The sequence below is a fragment of the Melozone crissalis genome, unplaced genomic scaffold (assembly GCF_028551555.1).
Source record: "Melozone crissalis strain CALT ecotype California unplaced genomic scaffold, PUWL_Pcris_2 ptg000042l_1, whole genome shotgun sequence".
Classification (NCBI taxonomy): Eukaryota; Metazoa; Chordata; class Aves; order Passeriformes; family Passerellidae; genus Melozone; species Melozone crissalis.
Window position 1 is genome coordinate 36,911,065 of NW_026535820.1, and position 16,953 is coordinate 36,928,017.

At 38.2% G+C, this 16,953-nt stretch overlaps 1 protein-coding gene across 1 annotated transcript in view; it reads left to right on the forward strand.

Moving 5' to 3' along the window:
• The window catches only part of GALNT1 (polypeptide N-acetylgalactosaminyltransferase 1), an 86,804-nt gene that overhangs the window by 15,580 nt on the left and 54,271 nt on the right, over window positions 1-16,953 (forward strand). The window contains exon 2 of the mRNA XM_054284693.1: window positions 9,356-9,530. The gene's annotated coding sequence lies outside the window, so the exon portion shown is untranslated. The remainder of the gene's footprint in view (window positions 1-9,355; window positions 9,531-16,953) is intronic.

Below are 16,953 nucleotides of genomic sequence, written 5' to 3' on the forward strand. Positions count from 1 at the left end.
AGGGAAGCAAGTCATGTCTTTCCAGTTATTGAAAATGCTAAATGGTCAAATTCATATCTGAATAACTGGTGGAGATTTCCAGTAATGAAAGTTTCTCATTCCCTGAAGCATTCTGCCAAATATCAGATTAATAATCCTTTCCTCATGATGTTATGATGTAATTAACAATGTTTGTGGCCCAGCTGCTGAGGAGCTGGTAAAATTGAGGTGGAAAACTGATTAAGAATAACTGAAAAACACCACAGAGTTGGACAAAATAGAATTACCACATAATAGACATGTTGAGATTTAGAGTAAGGAAAGTGACAACTCTCAAAATTTAGAAATTACATTGTTAGCATCATGTGGCTGCCTCTGCTGCTGAAGTAAAGTCTTTTCCTGGGCATTCCTTCCCTTGCTTAGGCAGGTATTGTGAAATAGATTGCAAAAATTTCTTGATTGCAGTTTATTTCTGTGCTGAATTAGCTCTGAATCTGTGACTGTGATGTTGTCGGAAAGGAGTGTGGGGATAGAGCAAATGCTTAGGGACTAGGGGTGTCATTATGCAGTCCTTGAGCTGCAGTGCTGATTTTCAGCTTTCTTGACATTTTTTTTTCCACTTCTTTTAAGCATGATGTATATTAAACTGCATACCTTGTTTCCTGCATACTGAAATATCTTTTGGGTTTGTGTTTGTAAAAAGAAAGATGCTGCAAACAGCTGACTGACTCAGCAATTAGTAAATCAAATGAAATGGGATATTTCTAGGAAGAAACCTGAAGGTTTGCAGCATGATTTGGGAAACTGTGGGCTGGATTGCTGCATTGCCAAAGGCTGCATTAAAACAGCAGTGCTTTTTTTAGAAGAGCTAATTCATTGGGTTATTGTCGCAGTTTCCTCATCCTTGTTTTGACAGTGTTAATGGCTCTCAGAATGCTGTTTCAACTACCTGAAAGTAGTTACTGTCTTTACAAAAAAGGGACAAGAAAAAAATTGGCATCTGTATTGCTAACTGAATCCATTGTTTTGGAAACTTGATAACGTAATGCTTCCTGTGTTCCTCCATGGTAAACAAAACTTCCTGAATTAGGGACCATTATCTCACCTGAAGCCAGAAAAAGTTTGCCTGCTTTATTTTCGTTAGAAAAATTGAATATTTTGTTGCTGCTGTTGTTTAAAGTGATCTTGCTACTCTTGCAAGTGAGAAATGATAGTCATTTGTCAGCTCAGCCAAATTTCAGATACTGTTGCAAGCAGCAGAGCTTTGCCTGGAGGCAGATGCATATATCCGAAACTAGAATTTCTGTGGGAGGGTTCGTATTTGTGCATGAAGACATATGCTCAGCCAAGCAGTTTGTTGGTTTGGGTATGTTTTCTCCTGTTGACACTGACAGACAGTCTTACTGAAAAGCTTTAAATCTGGCAGAAGGCAGAAAACCATTCCCTCTTCACTATTTGTTTCCCTCACCACAAAATTTTGTTTTTAAATAGAACATTAATATTTTCAAAGGAACTGAGTCCCTAGGCCAGACTTTTTTCTTTTTTCTTTTTTTTTTTTCCTAGGGGAGGTTGTCTGTACTACTTCTGTGCCCTAGGGTAACTTTTTTTCTAAAGGTTTACTCTTGTGTACTGTAAACTTATCTGTTCCCTGAGTTAAAGTCCTCCTAATAAGCAATGTGTTATTTTGGACTTTGGAGTTATGATGTGCTTGTTCACCTCTTAAACAGCTGTCTCTAAGATTTCAATTACTTACTGGAGGCTAATATTGTAATGTGTGATGATTTAGACTTAGTAAAAGCTTGTGGACAAGAATACAATTTTCTCATTTTCCTCTTTGATTAACAAGTGCTAATTACACAGTGCAAGAAACTACTTCCTGTTAGATTTGTGAGGGGTTTTTTATAGTTTCATTTGGTTCCTAAGTTGGTAAATATATAAACAGCCTTTTTTTAGCTTTGTGTACAGCCACAAATGATTTAATTTAGAACTCAAATATTTATATTTCTTTTGCAATGAAGCTATAGAGCTGAATAGACAGTGGCCTGTCTCATGCCAGAGAGCTGCAAGGAATGATTTCTCAGTGTCCAAAGAGACATAATTAGTTGTGTGGAGCAGTGGTTTTACTTTGGGGATTTTCTACCACTTAGCACTTTGTTTATTATCTTTGTGAGAAAATATTAATATCCTCGATGCCCTTTGTAAATGTTGAGAAGCATTGTGTAAATGTGACATTTGCTTTTGCAAATTTACTGGATGATTTATTTCAAGTACTGCCTCTTGTGAATGGCAAGTCTTAGGATCTTGCTTGGTTACCTCCCCCTCCCACTTTTCTCACTCTTAAGTAATGTGCTATCATTCCTGCTATAATACTCTGTGTGTGTGAACTCAAAAAATCTAAGCCTTTGATTAGAAGTAGAACAATTCAGTTCTCTTTCTCTGCATATAGGATAGAGTTGCTGTAACTTTATTATCCTGCAGTTGTTAACACTTGAGAACTGATTTCTTGGCCCATGGAAGGCAGAGGTTGTAGTCCTTTAAGCACCATTAAGGCTGTATATTTGAATATATACCTGTACCTTTGGATCCCTCTGATCATCTCTGAGGTAATGGGAAGTACTTGTAGTTATTTCACTCTGTAGTTCCATTAGTAATTATCAGTGGAAATTAATAAAATGGGTATGGGAATAACTCATATACATTTTTTTCCCCTAAAACGTTCTCCTGTGCCATCTACACATGTAAGCTTTACTACTGTCTGGGTGTTTGCATCAGATCAGAGAAAGGGAGGTTACAGATTATTCATTTGCATGTTAAATCTAGAATAAAGCAGGCAACTCTCCTGAAGCCCTCTGCATGCTGTTGAAAAAAACATTGATCATAGGGCATGCAATTTTACAGAATGTAAAATGTATGAGGGCAGCTGTCATTGATTTTAATGTAGTTATGTATTTAGCTATTTTGCATTCATTATTAGATAGGATGTTTTTACTCAGTAAGTCTGGAAACATTTGGTCTTTTCTCATGAGTTGGGGAAGACTAGACAATGTTAAAGCCCCATCTTTCTCAGCTGAAGAGGTCCTCATTAATGCATTTGCCAGGGTTAATATTATGTACACTTTTTCTAGCAAAGAGCAGTATTCTGAAAATGGAAACTGAGCTACATTTGTAAGAACTAAGTGAAGAAATCCGCGTTGTGTACATGGCTATGCACACAGATATGTGTAGCTGGGGTTATTGCTGGTTTGAGCCCTGGATGGGCTGGTGATCCTGCCTGGCTGCTGCTGCTGGGTCTGAGGCTGCTGCCATGCTGGTGTTTTTTGGGGAAATGACTTATCTGTTAGAGTGAGTGATAACCATCTGATGTCTCCTGAGCTTCAGGAGTAGCTTGTGGTGAAGAGTTGCATGTGAGGTCCAGAGTCAGTGCTCTTTGCACAGGAAATGTCTTGTCTGCAGTGGCAGGGATGTGCATCTGCTGCTGAGCCCACCTGAGCTCTTCCCAGCAAGGGTGAGAGGACAAGACTGCATTTGAAATTGGATAGGAAAGTGGAATTTTTAGAGCAAAGTACAGCTCAGTCTTTGTTTTCATAGCCTATTACAATGGAAACATTACTGGGAAACTACGCTACCCACTCTTTATAAACAAACAAATGCAAACAAAACACTTTAGTTGACACAAACATTAATTTTTTTTTTGGCTTCTGGATTCCTTCATAGTGAATGTTTTGTCAGCTGAAGGGGCTGAGAGGTGTCTAATGCATTTTTCACTGTGGCTCACATCCTCCATACACACCAGTGCTGGTTGCTTTGCATACTTGTGGAACAATGAGGGTAGTGTTTCCTGGTGGCTGAAGAGAAGGTGCAGAGGGTGTCTGCCAGCTCGCAGCAGTCAACACACAACTCTTTGTTGATAGTCCCACTGGAGGCAAGCATGTCTGGATTGATGCTCTGTGCTCCTACTTAAAGCTGATGTAAGTTAATGCTATCAAAATAAACTGGTTTTGCTGATTGCCTTACTAGTGTTTTTGAATCATGATTAGAAAGTTTTTATCATCTTTACAAACCTGCAGCACTTCTCCTGATTTTTGAATAATTTGGGGTTTTGTCTTTTTGGAGAGCAGTTGTGAGGTTATGAAAGATAGCTTTTTCTCTATTGTTTTATTTTATTTTAATTTTTTGGGTGAATTGAACAATTCTGTGTAGGTAGTTCATAATATGAAAAAGCTATTTCTTACAGTCCAAAGGGATTTAGTAGTGATGCAGAATATGACAGTATACCCTTCACTGGTGAGAGCAGTAGACTGTCCTGTGGTTTTGGGTTTTTTTCTGGTGCTTTCCAGTGGTGTAGTGCTCTCAAGCAACATGAAATAGAGCTTTTCAGTAGTCTTGATTTGGTTGGGGTGTATTTTACAGTTGGGGTGTTATTTACAGTTGACTTCTAAAAATCATATTTACTTCAAAATACCTCTGTGGGTTCAATCACTTTTGCTCCCTTTCACACACTGCTTGTGTTGGCTCTTGCTGCTTTGAGTCCCTGTCCCCATGGGCAGCAGGAGACCTGTTAAAAGAAGGTGCTGCTGCTGCACTGTTTGCATGGCTGTGTGTGCCAGAATCACTGCTTGGTTGGTGAACAACTTGTTAGTGAAGGCCAAGAAAAGCAGTGACATGCATTTTAGATGTCAGTCTGATCAAAGCCACTGTTACCTTGACAGTTTTTCCCTAAGTTTTGGTGAGGTAATATGATAGCAGTGTGTACTTAACAGCTGTTCAACATAATACCTGTCTTTATGGTTTTGCTGCTTCTGTTATAAATGATGCCTATGAATCTTTTTTTTTTTTTTTGAAACAAAGTGCATGCAGAAAAAAAAAAATCTTTGAATTGTCTCCCTTAAGAAAGATTTACTCAAATGATTTTTTTCGCCCTTGCTGTCTTTCTGTATCAGATAAAACCATGGAGACTTATGAAACAAAATTGTGGTTGTTTTGTTGTACTCTGGGTTTTTTATGTATTTTTGGTCACTTCAGGAATAACAGGAAGATGATGTGGTTTTCTCAGTGTTACAAATCTGTTTGCTTCAGAGTTTAATGCCACCCTAATAATGTAATGCTTTTCTGTTCAGTCTCTAGCACTGATTTTTCTGACATTGTGTGGGATCATACCATTGTAATGAGTTTGTAGAAAAAAAAGTTGATGCAATGGAGTTGGCTCCATATTTTATGGCACATGCATGCTTTTATATGTGTGGGGAAGTGTTTTACTGAATACAAAAGAAATTGACTGCACAGACTAGAAAGGTAATGCATGGCTAAAAAAATCATATGGTCAATCTGTATTATTTAGGAAGAGGTAAAAGTGCTAAGTGGAGTGTGACAAGTAGGGATAGCTATTTCATTGGGCATAGATAGCCCTGCATGATTGTTGCTGTTTTAAACATTAAATGTATCAGAAGAAAGTTCTCTGCATAATAGGAATGCAAATATTGAGACTATTCAGTTTAGTCACTTGCTTGAATATGCGTTATATTTTGCAGTCTACAAACATTGTGGCTCTGAATCTGGTCAGCATTTTACCTAATATTTGTTTAGGTTTAAATAAGTTTCAAATAAACCTTTCTTCATTTTTAAGTGATGTCCTGGTTTTGGCTGTGATAGAATTAATTTTCTTCTTAGTAGCTGGTACAGAGTTGTGTTTTGGATTCAGTATGAGAAAATTATGTTGATAACACACTGATGTTTTAGTTGTTGCTAAGTAGGACTTACTCCAAGGCCAGGAATTTTTAGTGCCTCATGCTCTTCATGGTGAGGGGGTGTGCAAAAAGCTGGGAGGGAGCACGGCTTTGGTTCAGCTGAGCCAAACTGACCAAAGGGATATTCCATACCACAGAACATCCTGCCCTGTATGTGAGCAGGAGGTGGGGGTATGGGGAATTGGCCTGGGCTACAAATGCAGGTTGGGTGGGGAGTGTTTTTTTTGGTGGATGAGAAGTTCAAGATGACCCAGCAATGTGCACTCACAGCCCAGAAGGATGAGCATGCCCTGGGCTGCATCCAAAGCAGCGTGGGCAGCAGGGCAAGGGGTGGGGGGCTCTGCTGTGCTCTGCTCTGGTGAGAGCCCAGCTGCAGTGCAGTGCCCAGCTCTGGGCCTCCAGCAAAGAAACCATGGGCACCTGCTGGAGAGTCCAGAGCAGGGACACCAAGATGGTCAGAGGGCTGGAGCACATCTCCTGTGCAGACAGGCTGAGAGATTTCTGCCTGGAGGAGAGAGGGCTCCAGGGAGACCTTACACCTTCCACTACCTAAAGCGGGCTAAAAGAGAGTTGAGGAGGGGATTTTTACAAGGACACATAATTATGGGACAATGGGTAACTGCTTTAAACTGAAAGAGGGTGGATACAGATTAGATATAAAAAGAACTTTATTGTGAGGGTGGTGAGGCATGAGAATAGGTTGCCCAGAGATGTTATGGATGCTCAGTCCCTGGAAGTATTCACAGCCAGATTGGATGGGGCTTCAGCAACCAGTTGTGGTGGAAGGTGTCCCTTCCTGTGGTGGGGGGCTGGAACTGGATGGTCTTTAAGTTTCCTTCCAATCCAAACCATGTTATGATTCTGTGAAGATCAGAAATGCATAATGAAGGCCATGTAATATCCTCTCTAACAGGAAGCTTGTGGACTGGAGAAAGCCACAAGCTTTCTGATACTGTGATACTGTTACAGAGCAAACTAAGGAAATACGGCCTAGATAAAAAAAGCTATTTTAGGATATGTGTAAACTCATTAGGTTAACAGTAGCCAGAGGTTTTTCAGTAGTTCTCTTTAGTAATAAGGAAAGCATATTGTATGGGATTTTGTAAAATTGTTTCAGTTAACTGTTCTTGTTCATACTGGCTAATTAGCGTACGGTTATGAAATCTGAAGATGTGTTTGGGAATAAATGCAGTTACACAAAGATGGGATGGCAATTCAGAAAAATCTTAAATATTGGAAAGATGGCCTGGGAGAAGAGGATTTGATTTGGAAGAATAAATTGAATGCTTTATATTTAGGTCAAAATAAAATATGGAGAACATCTGTTAAGTTTCTCCTGCCATTCCATTCCTCACCATGGATTATAAAATGAGAGCTGACACTGCAGTATGGTTGACAAAGAAGAAGTGTGTGTATGTATTGACATGACTAATTGGTGGTATAATCTGGAGGATGTGGAGTTGAACCTTTTGCTTTGTTCTATATTATGAAATTCAAGTACTGTATCTGTTTTGGCCAGTGTACTTCAACAAAGATGTAGGCACACTTAATTTGTCTCAGGAGTGTAATGACTGATGATTTAGAAAAGGTGCTGTGTGCAGAAGGCATGATTGAATTGGCATTTTTGTAACCCAAAGAAAAGATCAAGGGAAATAATAAGCTTTTAAGTGTGTGGAAGCTCGCTACAAATAAGTGAACATCTGCCCTTGGTAGCTGTGCCGTGCTTACTAATGGCAACATGGGCCATTCCCTGTGTGTCCTCCTCTCACTGTTTGGCTTCTGGTTTTGTGTTTTGTAGGGACTGCTTCAGCATCTGGACAGCCCTGAGCAAAGAATCTTAGGATCCTTTGAAAAAATGTATAAATTAGCAAAATCACTAAAGTAAGGCTCTTCATCCAACCAGGCAGACGTAGAGAGAGATACTTCAGTTTAAACTTTAGAGCAGGTAGAAGAAAATTAGGTCCCAGACTTGCCAGCCACTTGGCCAGGAACAGACCTGTTTCCTCATCAGTAAAAATGGATCATGTTCTCCACCCACCTCTGTAAGACACCTGTGTTTTAGTGAAGAAAAGTGCTACACAAAAGGCTAATTTAACATAAGCAACATTCTTTTTTTTTTTTTTTTTTTTGTGTGGGTGTATTGCATGTTACACTGCAGTGTGTAGAGCCTAGTCAGATATATCCTGGAAATCTGTTTAACCTCTTGAAGGCAACAGCTTCAAGGCTTTGATAAAGGAGGCTGGGTCTCTTCAGAATGATGTCACGATCTATTATATTAACATGTTCAGAAAATAAACAAACATTATTTATGTTAGGTTTCCTGCTGGATGTATCTTGGATATTTTTTTCTGGCCCTTGAAACTTCTCTGTTTTTTTCAGATTTGGTACAAATTGGTATCATTTCAAGGAGCTCTTTAGCCAGTTCTATTAATAATCTTTAAGCCATGACATTTTCCCCTTCTACTTTGGTATGCAAAAAAAAAAGAGAGAAACTACCAAGTATTACACTAATTTTATCTGCTTCAGTATTGGGGTAATAATTAATAATTAAGTGGTTGACAAACACCTTTTCTATCACTGCCAGTCTTAACCTTCCTTACCCTTTCTCGATACTGTTGTGTTACCATATATGGTATCAGCAACTTTTTTTTTTTCCCTCCTTTGCACAAAGTTTTTCACCTAGATAGATACCTAGAGGTAACAGTTTAAACATGCAGAGCAAGAAACTTGACTAGCTCAATAGGTTCAGATATAATATGGCAAGTGCAAGATACAAGCTTGAATAATGTATGGTAAATATTACCCAAGTGTTGACAAATTTCAATTGCATTAAAAAATGAACAAATCTCTCTTGGATGTTAAGACATATTCTTTAGTTTTCAGCTGTTTAGAATTTCCTTCAGACATTGCTGTGTTAACTGGGCAAAGGCAGAGATTTGAAGGAATTCATTCACTATTGCTACAGTTTTAATGGAAAAGACTTGGACAGGCTCAGACATAATTTTTCAGGTGTCACTTTTTTTTTCTAGAAGTGAAAAAACGTTGCTTCTTAAGCGTCAAGTCTGTGTTACTGTAATAACACCTTTTTTTCCCAAAAGCTGTCATTATAAATGCTAATGTTTAACTTGTGGGCGAGAGATGAAAGAATGTAAAAACCCCTACATCTATAAACTAGAATATGTATAGGAAGATTTTGTCCAAAAGAGTGATCATCTGGGGAGCTACTCATGTGAATGTGTGCTGTTTTTGAGGAGGCTGTTTTCTTGCCTTATTGAGAACAATTCATAGTTTGTTGTGCTAAGTATTCATGATTGGATAGAGAACGACATATATAGAACTCAAAAATAGATAACAGCTTATTTGGGAGGACAGGCAGTCCTCCCACTTAAATCATATCATCTGGAAGGCTAAAAAATGTTGATGACTTGTTCCACCTCTCCACTCTTCCCTGCATATGTTGTTTTCCTCACAAGCACAGTTCACTGCCTCTTTTTAGAAACAGTCTTTGACTCCTTCTCCCTTGCATGGGATTTTAGATTTTGAAATCTTAAATGGAAACTTTCTTCCCCTTGCACCTCAAGCTCTGCCAGAACTGAGCTAGGAACTTATCTGAATTTCTGTTTTTCCTCCAGGACAGCCTTAAGACCTTTCTGGTGGAATACCTCTTTTGCTTCTACGTTCATGTTGGAATGGCCTAGGCCAGTCTGTTGCTGTACGGTTCCTGCCACAGGTGCTCTGCAGCAATGGGTCAGGATTTTGCCACCAGTGCTGCTGGACCATCCAGATGGCTGTAAACCTGCAGAGGAGGTGAGTACAAAATGTGTTCCAGGAATTTTTGGTGCTTTGGTCAGGTCTGTCTGCTTTCGGTGTGTTTCAGAGCAAAGGGACCACTTAGACTGCACGTGTGCTTTGCCACTGGATTGCACTGGGCTTGTGTGGCAGGGTTTTGCTAGTGACTTACTTAGAGGCAACTTCTCTGGGAAGCTGCTAGAAACTTCCCCTGTGTCCAGTGGAACCAATGGCAGTTATCTCCCAGAGGGACCTGCCACTGGCCAAGGCTGAGCCCATCACTGACAGAGGTGGAGTCTCTGGGGTACTGCATAGGAAACCCATGCTGGAGCAGTGTTCCTGAAGGGCTGCACCCTATGGAAGCAGTTCGTGAAGAACTGCAGCTCATGGGAAGGACTCAGGTTGGAGAAGATTGTCAAGGGCTGCTTCCTGTGGGAGCAGGGGAGAAGTGTGAGTAATCCTCCCTCTGTGGAGGAAGGAGAGGCAGAGCCAGGATGTGATGAGCTGATTTTAACCCTCATTCCCTGTTCCCCTGTGCTGCTAGGGGGAGGAGAAGGTTAAGAAGACCAGGAGAGAAGTTGAGCCTGGGAAGCTGGGAGGGGCATGAGGAAAGTTTTTTAAAGATTTGGTTTTATTTCTAATCCTAGTCTGATTTGATTGGTAATAAACTGAACTGATTTCCCCATCTTGAATCTGTTTGGCCTGTGATAGTGAGCGATTTCTCCCTGTCCTTATCTTGACTCACAAACCCTGTGTTATATTTTCTTTCCCTTGTCCAGATGAGGAGGGATGGGACAGTGACTTTGGTGGGCACCTGGAATCTAGCCAGGGTCAATAGTCTGCATGCATATTCCATATTTTACTGTTCCTTCTGTATCCTGTTGGACCAGTTCAGTTGTCTGCAGCTATTAAACAAGTTTCCTTAAGAATCTCTTTAGATGTTAGTGCAGACCTAATTAAACTGTTCCTGTGGTTTTCTCTGAGTATTGGGAAGCACAGTATTCAAGTGGATAAAGGACCTCATTATTAGTTTTTCTAAATTCACCTTTACCCTCTCAGAATATCTTGAAAAGAGTTATTTCGTCCAGTGAACTGGAATTCAGATCCACTTTCCATCCAGATGACCTAAGAAAGCCTGAGTTTTATTTTCTGTGTTTCTACAACAAACACAATCCCCTTAAAGCATCCTTGTCAGACAAGAGATGATTTATTAAACCACCACTGTGTAGTCATTGGCTGTGCAGTGAGGTGTTTAACAACTGAGCACTCCTGAAGCCTCCTCTCTGTATGCCTCTCCTACGCTTTTTTAAAGCTTGATTGAAGCAAGATGGAAAGCCAAAGTTTAGTGGGATGGACAGGCAAAGATGTGCTGTGACAGGTCCACTTCCTTTGGCAGAAAAGTTGAACCAGTGCAGTTGTATTTAGTGTGTTAAATGGTGTCCTGCACTTGGAGTCATTGGTATTGACATCTCGTGCTATTTTTTCATCCTGATTTTTTTCTTTCCTGAAACCTATTAGTAGTTTTCATAAATTAGTTTTTACAGATTGAGTTCTGAAGGACTCTTTGGGTCCAATTCTGGGGTTCAGGTTCAGCATTGTAAAACGGGAAAAGTGTGTTTCATGTTTGAGTGGGTCCTTTTCAGGTCAACTTCAAAAGATCTAACATGTAGTCTTAAATTCAGTCCTTCAGAATATATATATATATATATATATATATATATATATATATATATATATATATATGTATGAGTATAACTGGAACAAATAGCAGTTTAGAGGAGAGGAAAAAGTATATCCAAAATTACTACCTAATAGTCTTTAGTAGTAGAGGCTGATAAGAAAAAAAAAAATCTAGGGTAAAAAACAATATAGCGATTTTTTACTTCTGGGTTTACTTCTTTTGGCCACTCAAGTGGTATCTTCACTATTTTTTTTCATGATGGCCCAATCACCTCTTCTGTGGTTGCTGACTAATGTTGAGTTTAGTGAGAACACAGATTTGAGTAGAAATAACTTGTTTTGGAGAGAATACCTGATTGGTCTGAGTCTGCACTGAGAGACTAATGTGGCTGAATAAACACAATTGTTCCTGGTTCTTTTTCAGCTGTGTCAGTTCTCTGATTAAGTTTCTTTGTTGCTGTGTAGATTTTTGCTGGCAGAGCAGAAGGCTAGTGTGTTGGAATAGCAGCTACTTACACAGTAATAGTGTGCTGATAAATCTTTAACCATGGGCTGGCTTCTAAGGCATCTCTACTATCTCTCCTTGTGAAAATTCTAGAGCTTTCAGAGAAGGTGAAAATATTTCGGGCAAGGTATTGAAGAGTAATTTCAATTATCTTGGAGCACAAAATTTTAGAAGATGTTTTAAAAAATATCTGATCTTTGTAGCAGTGATGTTATTTCTCAAATTTCATGATTTTCAATTAATATATAGTTGAATTTCCAAAACAGCTCCATCACATTCCTTTCTTTAATATTGTCCGACAGATTGACCTTTTTCATGGTGACCTGTTTGTCTCTTGGCTTCTAGTCAGGAATTAATTTTGAATTGTAAAACAGCTCAAGTTGCTACAAGCTTTATACCTTCAAAAAATCATTTGATGTCAAATTAAATACACTAGCTGTTTTTTCATGAAGTGCCTGACAGTTTCTGGGGAAAAAAAAAAAGCAAAGTAATAAGCACCAAAGTATTGAAGAAATTTAAGTACTTCACTGAAGTCTGATGCATACCTGCCTTCCTGAATGTTCTGCTGATTTTTTTCCCTATGCAACTATGCAGAAAATTGTTATCATCACACTTATAGGTAACTGGGGAAACAAGTGAACTCTTCCACAAGATAATCTTTCTGCCTCAAATTGCATATCCCACTCTTCAGACTTCTCTGGACTGCTGTACAGCACAACAAATAAAAAATTGTAAATTTTATTTGCTCCTTTACCGTACTGATGTATTCTCCATATCATGATATGGCTATTTTATTTAAATTTGTCAAACTAGGATGAAAATGTACAAGTTAGGCTAGATGAAAAACATGTTTTGGAATCACTAGCTTTAAGAGTATAGTCTTGAATTTTAATGTCTGAGAGAATCTGCCGGTTTTTTTCCTAAGAAATATTTAAGAAAGAAAAAGAAATATTCAATAAATAAAATGCAGCAACATTTGAAAAGCATTTCTTACAGAATAATGAAACTTTAGCATTTTCTTTTGAAAATGACCTTGTTTAAATAATTTCCATGGCCTAAGTGAAAACTATTTTTTAAAGTTTTATTGATTTTTACTTTTTTACTGGTTTCTTCCATAAATTAACTCAAAGCATGATCAGTTTGTTCTTTTTTTTTAAAAAAAAGTGCAGATTTTTGAAGCTGTTAACAAAATAGGATTTTTATTTCTGTGGAACTCAGTTTATCTTTTCCATAGTGCTGCTTTTGACCAAATGTGACCTTGAATGTAAAGTTTATATTTATTTTTCAATTAAGTTGAAAGCTGAGAAGAGGTGTGTGCATGATCAATTAAAATCTCTGTGATTTAGCCCATATTTATCCACTTCTACAATTACAAATACAGATTAATTGGATGGGTGGATACTGTGTGCCCCTGGCTTTTTGAATCATATGTGCTGAATTATATTTCTTAGATAGGTGGGTTCTTCTGTCACTCTCTCCTGCTCTTCTTTTGGAGTTTTGAGTCCAGCAGTAGCAGATAATTTTCCATCCTGTCTCTACATTACCTGTTATCTTGATTTTTGTTGGTGTGTCAGCAAACTAGGAGATGCAGTGTAAGAGCAATGGGGTAGGAGGGGGCATCTGCTTGCAGGGACCTGAATTGGTCATGGCTGCTCCCTGCCAGAGTTAGGGATACTTTGCTTGCTTGAGCAACAAAGGGAAAGAGGCACTGAAAAGGAAAGGGAGGGTAGAACTCTGTGGTGAGAATGTCTCAGTGTGAAACCAGCCCCATTGGAAGGCTTTGTTCAAAAGTACTGATACTTCAATGTGAATTTTCTTGTGATGTCAGCATATAAACCTCTGTAGCTCACCTGAAGTCTGAATTCAAGAGTTTAGGCTCAGTTCCTGTGGAGATACCAGTACCAGTGCTTAAGACCAGGATTCCACATGGACAAAGATCCAGGACTCCAGTCCTGAAGAAGAGCTATTGCCATAACAGTCTGCTTGAAAGCTATTCTAGCAACTTCTCCCTATCAGTTTCTTCTTGTCTTGTCCAGTCTTGAAAGTGTTCTCAAGTTCTAAAGAATTTCCAGAACTCTGCATTTATTATTCTGCCTTTTTAGCTTTTTATCTGAGAGTTCTTTTCTTCTTGTTCCCCTCTTCAGTGTACAACTCAAAATTTGGATATTGCCTATTTTAGAAATAAACTTTACATGGAAAAATTGATGGATCTCATGGTTGAAGAAAATCTCATAGTTGTTCTTTTTATATCATGTGTACATTTGCATGGATTAACAATTAAAACAAAGGACATAAAAGTGTGGTATTTCTCAAATTTTTGTTGTCAGTGATCTCTGAAAAGACAGAATTAAGCAAAACTGCCTCTAAAACAAGTGAATCTAAGAGGGAGAGGGAAGAATGGATGTTAAGAATCTAATGTTTAGTGCAGTACTGTGTGTTAATTAAGCACAGAACAGTTGTTAGCAGCAGAAGCTACCTGCTGAGCACACAGCCTTGTGATGTGAGAACAGGCTTAGCTGGGATTGTGTGCTTAAAAGCTACATTGCCTTTCTCTATAAATACTGCCTTTTTGCTCTCCAGGTAGACTTTTTATTTGCCTATGGATATAAACCAAAGGAGCACAAGTTTTTGGGGGAAGCTTTGCAAAACTTTATTGTATCCCAAAATTTGACAGTGATAGCTTTTCTTTTTTTTCTCCATATCTAATCTGTCATTTCTTTCTAGAGAAAGAGAAACACCCACATGGGGGTTTTTTTGTTTGTTTTGTTTGGGTTTTTGTTGCTAGACTTTTGTTGATGGAGATCTGATGTTTTCTCTGTATTTCAAAAAGTGTTTAGCCCTGCAAAAGTGCAGGCTTATTTTGGTTAGAATTTGGGTGTTTCCCTAGACATGACAAGGTGTGGTACTTTTTGATTTTTATTTTAAACATCTGCAGTAGCACTTTTAAAGGAATGGGAGATAAAACTTGTTAACTTGTTTGAATTCTTTGCCTTTCTTCATTCTACTTGCAATATCATTCTTCATTTTACTTGTGGTGGTAGAAGCCACCGTGTGTTAAGTGATTGTCACCCATGCTTTCAAATTATATATCCTAATTCTTCAAGTCTTCACCATTAGACACACATGTTATCCTTTCAGCAGTTTTTAACTTGGTATCTGCATTTGATTTTTCAGCAAGTTCTGCTGTTACTCTAGGCAGAATTCAGCCACCTTCTCTATGATAAACACCCTATAGCCCCAGCATGTATGATGATTTTTTTCTTTACCTGTGCTTATTTCAAAGCTTTTCTTCTAAAACTCTATTTTAAATATTTTTCACATATGCTGAAGGCAGAGAAAAAATGTTCTTCAAAGTTATTTGGTATTTTTTCAATTTTCCCTGCTGGATTTTTCATCTACAGTAAAAAGTTTTCAGGATTAGAGTTTTCTGCACTTACTCACAAAAGGATGATTGAATCTATTGACTGCAATTTACCCAAGGTTTCCAGAAGTCTCCTCTATAATATTTTTTTTCTCTAATTAGCTTACTCTGCTTTTCTTTAAATCAAATTCTTGCCCATTGATGATTCATCCTTAATGATGACTATTTTCCTATGTTGTTTTCTGCCATCTTTTAAAGTGTTTGAAGAATTAATGAACACTTTTATTCCACTCTAGCTTGTGGCTTTGATACATACCTAAAAAATAATCAGAAGCTTTATGGAGATTTGATATCTTTGAACATTTGAGACTTAGCCTGAAAGACTTAATAATTTCTTACAACATACAAGGAAGGTGTCATGGATATCTTGTATAAGATTTATTCATTTGATTGTTCAGAGCCTGCATAAGTTTTTGTCTATGAAAAATATGTAGTTAGTTTTGTGATGGTGAATTCACCAGACCTTCAAGTAGTGAAGGATTTCTCCTTGAAGTTTGTAATTCTTTCATACTGACACCTGAGTTTCTAGTTTTCTTCTCTCCTAACTTAATAGCAGAATAGAGAGAGAATTTGAGACCCTTTTATCTGTGCTTATCGCTGTTTTCGAGAAGAATTTGCTTATTTCCTCAAAATACTTCAAAAGCAAATGCTGCATGACGTTTTTGAGTGTTGACATGTGCAGACTGAATATCATAAAATCTGCAGAAAATTCTATTATTTGACACATTTGTTTGAAGAGCAACCTATTGATAAGTATAGTATCCATTTTAGCTCTGTCTCAGCTGGTAAATTCTGAGTTTGTTGCACATTTTAAGGTTGAACTTTTAAAACATTTTGGAAGCCAGTTTGATTTTCTGAACTGTGGAAAGCAATGTAAAGGAAGACGGAAAATATGAGCATTGAGAATATGAAACAGCTTACTGTGGTTTTACTTCCACATAGTCTAATCTAGTGCAAAAGAAGCTTGCTCACAATACTGAATTAAATTTTTTTCAGAAAGAAATTTAACTTTGAAAAAAGTCCTATCTGGTACTCTATTCTTACAGCTCAACTGACACTTGCCAAGTTATTTAAAACAATTTTTGGAAATTACGAATTTTTGATTATTAGAAATCCTTGACTGCTTGCATGCTTTGTTTCTTAGGGAACCCATGCCTTGTAAGGCCAGGTGATGCTGCTTTTGTCTAGAAGCCTTCACACTGTGTTACATCCTGTCACAAGACTGAGAGCCTAAAACAGGTGGAGGTGTTTACAGCTTTTCCTTGCAGACAGCTAATTGTGTACTAATAGCCCAATCTCTGCTACTGTGACACTACTCCACTGCAATATAAATTTTCGGTAGTTCAGCTTTTAATTTCTTAAAAGACCATTTAGATCCAACAGGGAGCCTAAAATTACTTGGTTTTAAGCTGTTTCTTCTGAGTAATGGTAAACTTGCACAGTCTGTACCTCACATGACATTGTTTTTCTTGAGGAAATGGAGGTCCTCACCTAGAACACCTGTGTTGATGTGACCTCAATTTTTCTCTAAAAGTCCTGTAGTGTTGGGGTTGAAAGTCCAGCCAACACAGCTCTTCAGGGAGTTATTAAAAACTGGAGTCAGTTTATAGCTCTGGGATGCTGATTGGCAGGAGTGTTGCTGTGCTGAAAAAGCTAAGTGCTGGGTCGCCATCTGTGAGTCTTCCCAAAAGAAAAACTATTCCAGTGGTTCTAGTCCACTTCAGCCTTCCAGGCTGCTCTGAAGGGTAGCAGAAGGCTCAAATAGGTCTTACTGATGCATCTTCATCCATTAATTATTGCATGTCAAGGCTTTATGAGCTCAGTGCTTAAATCAT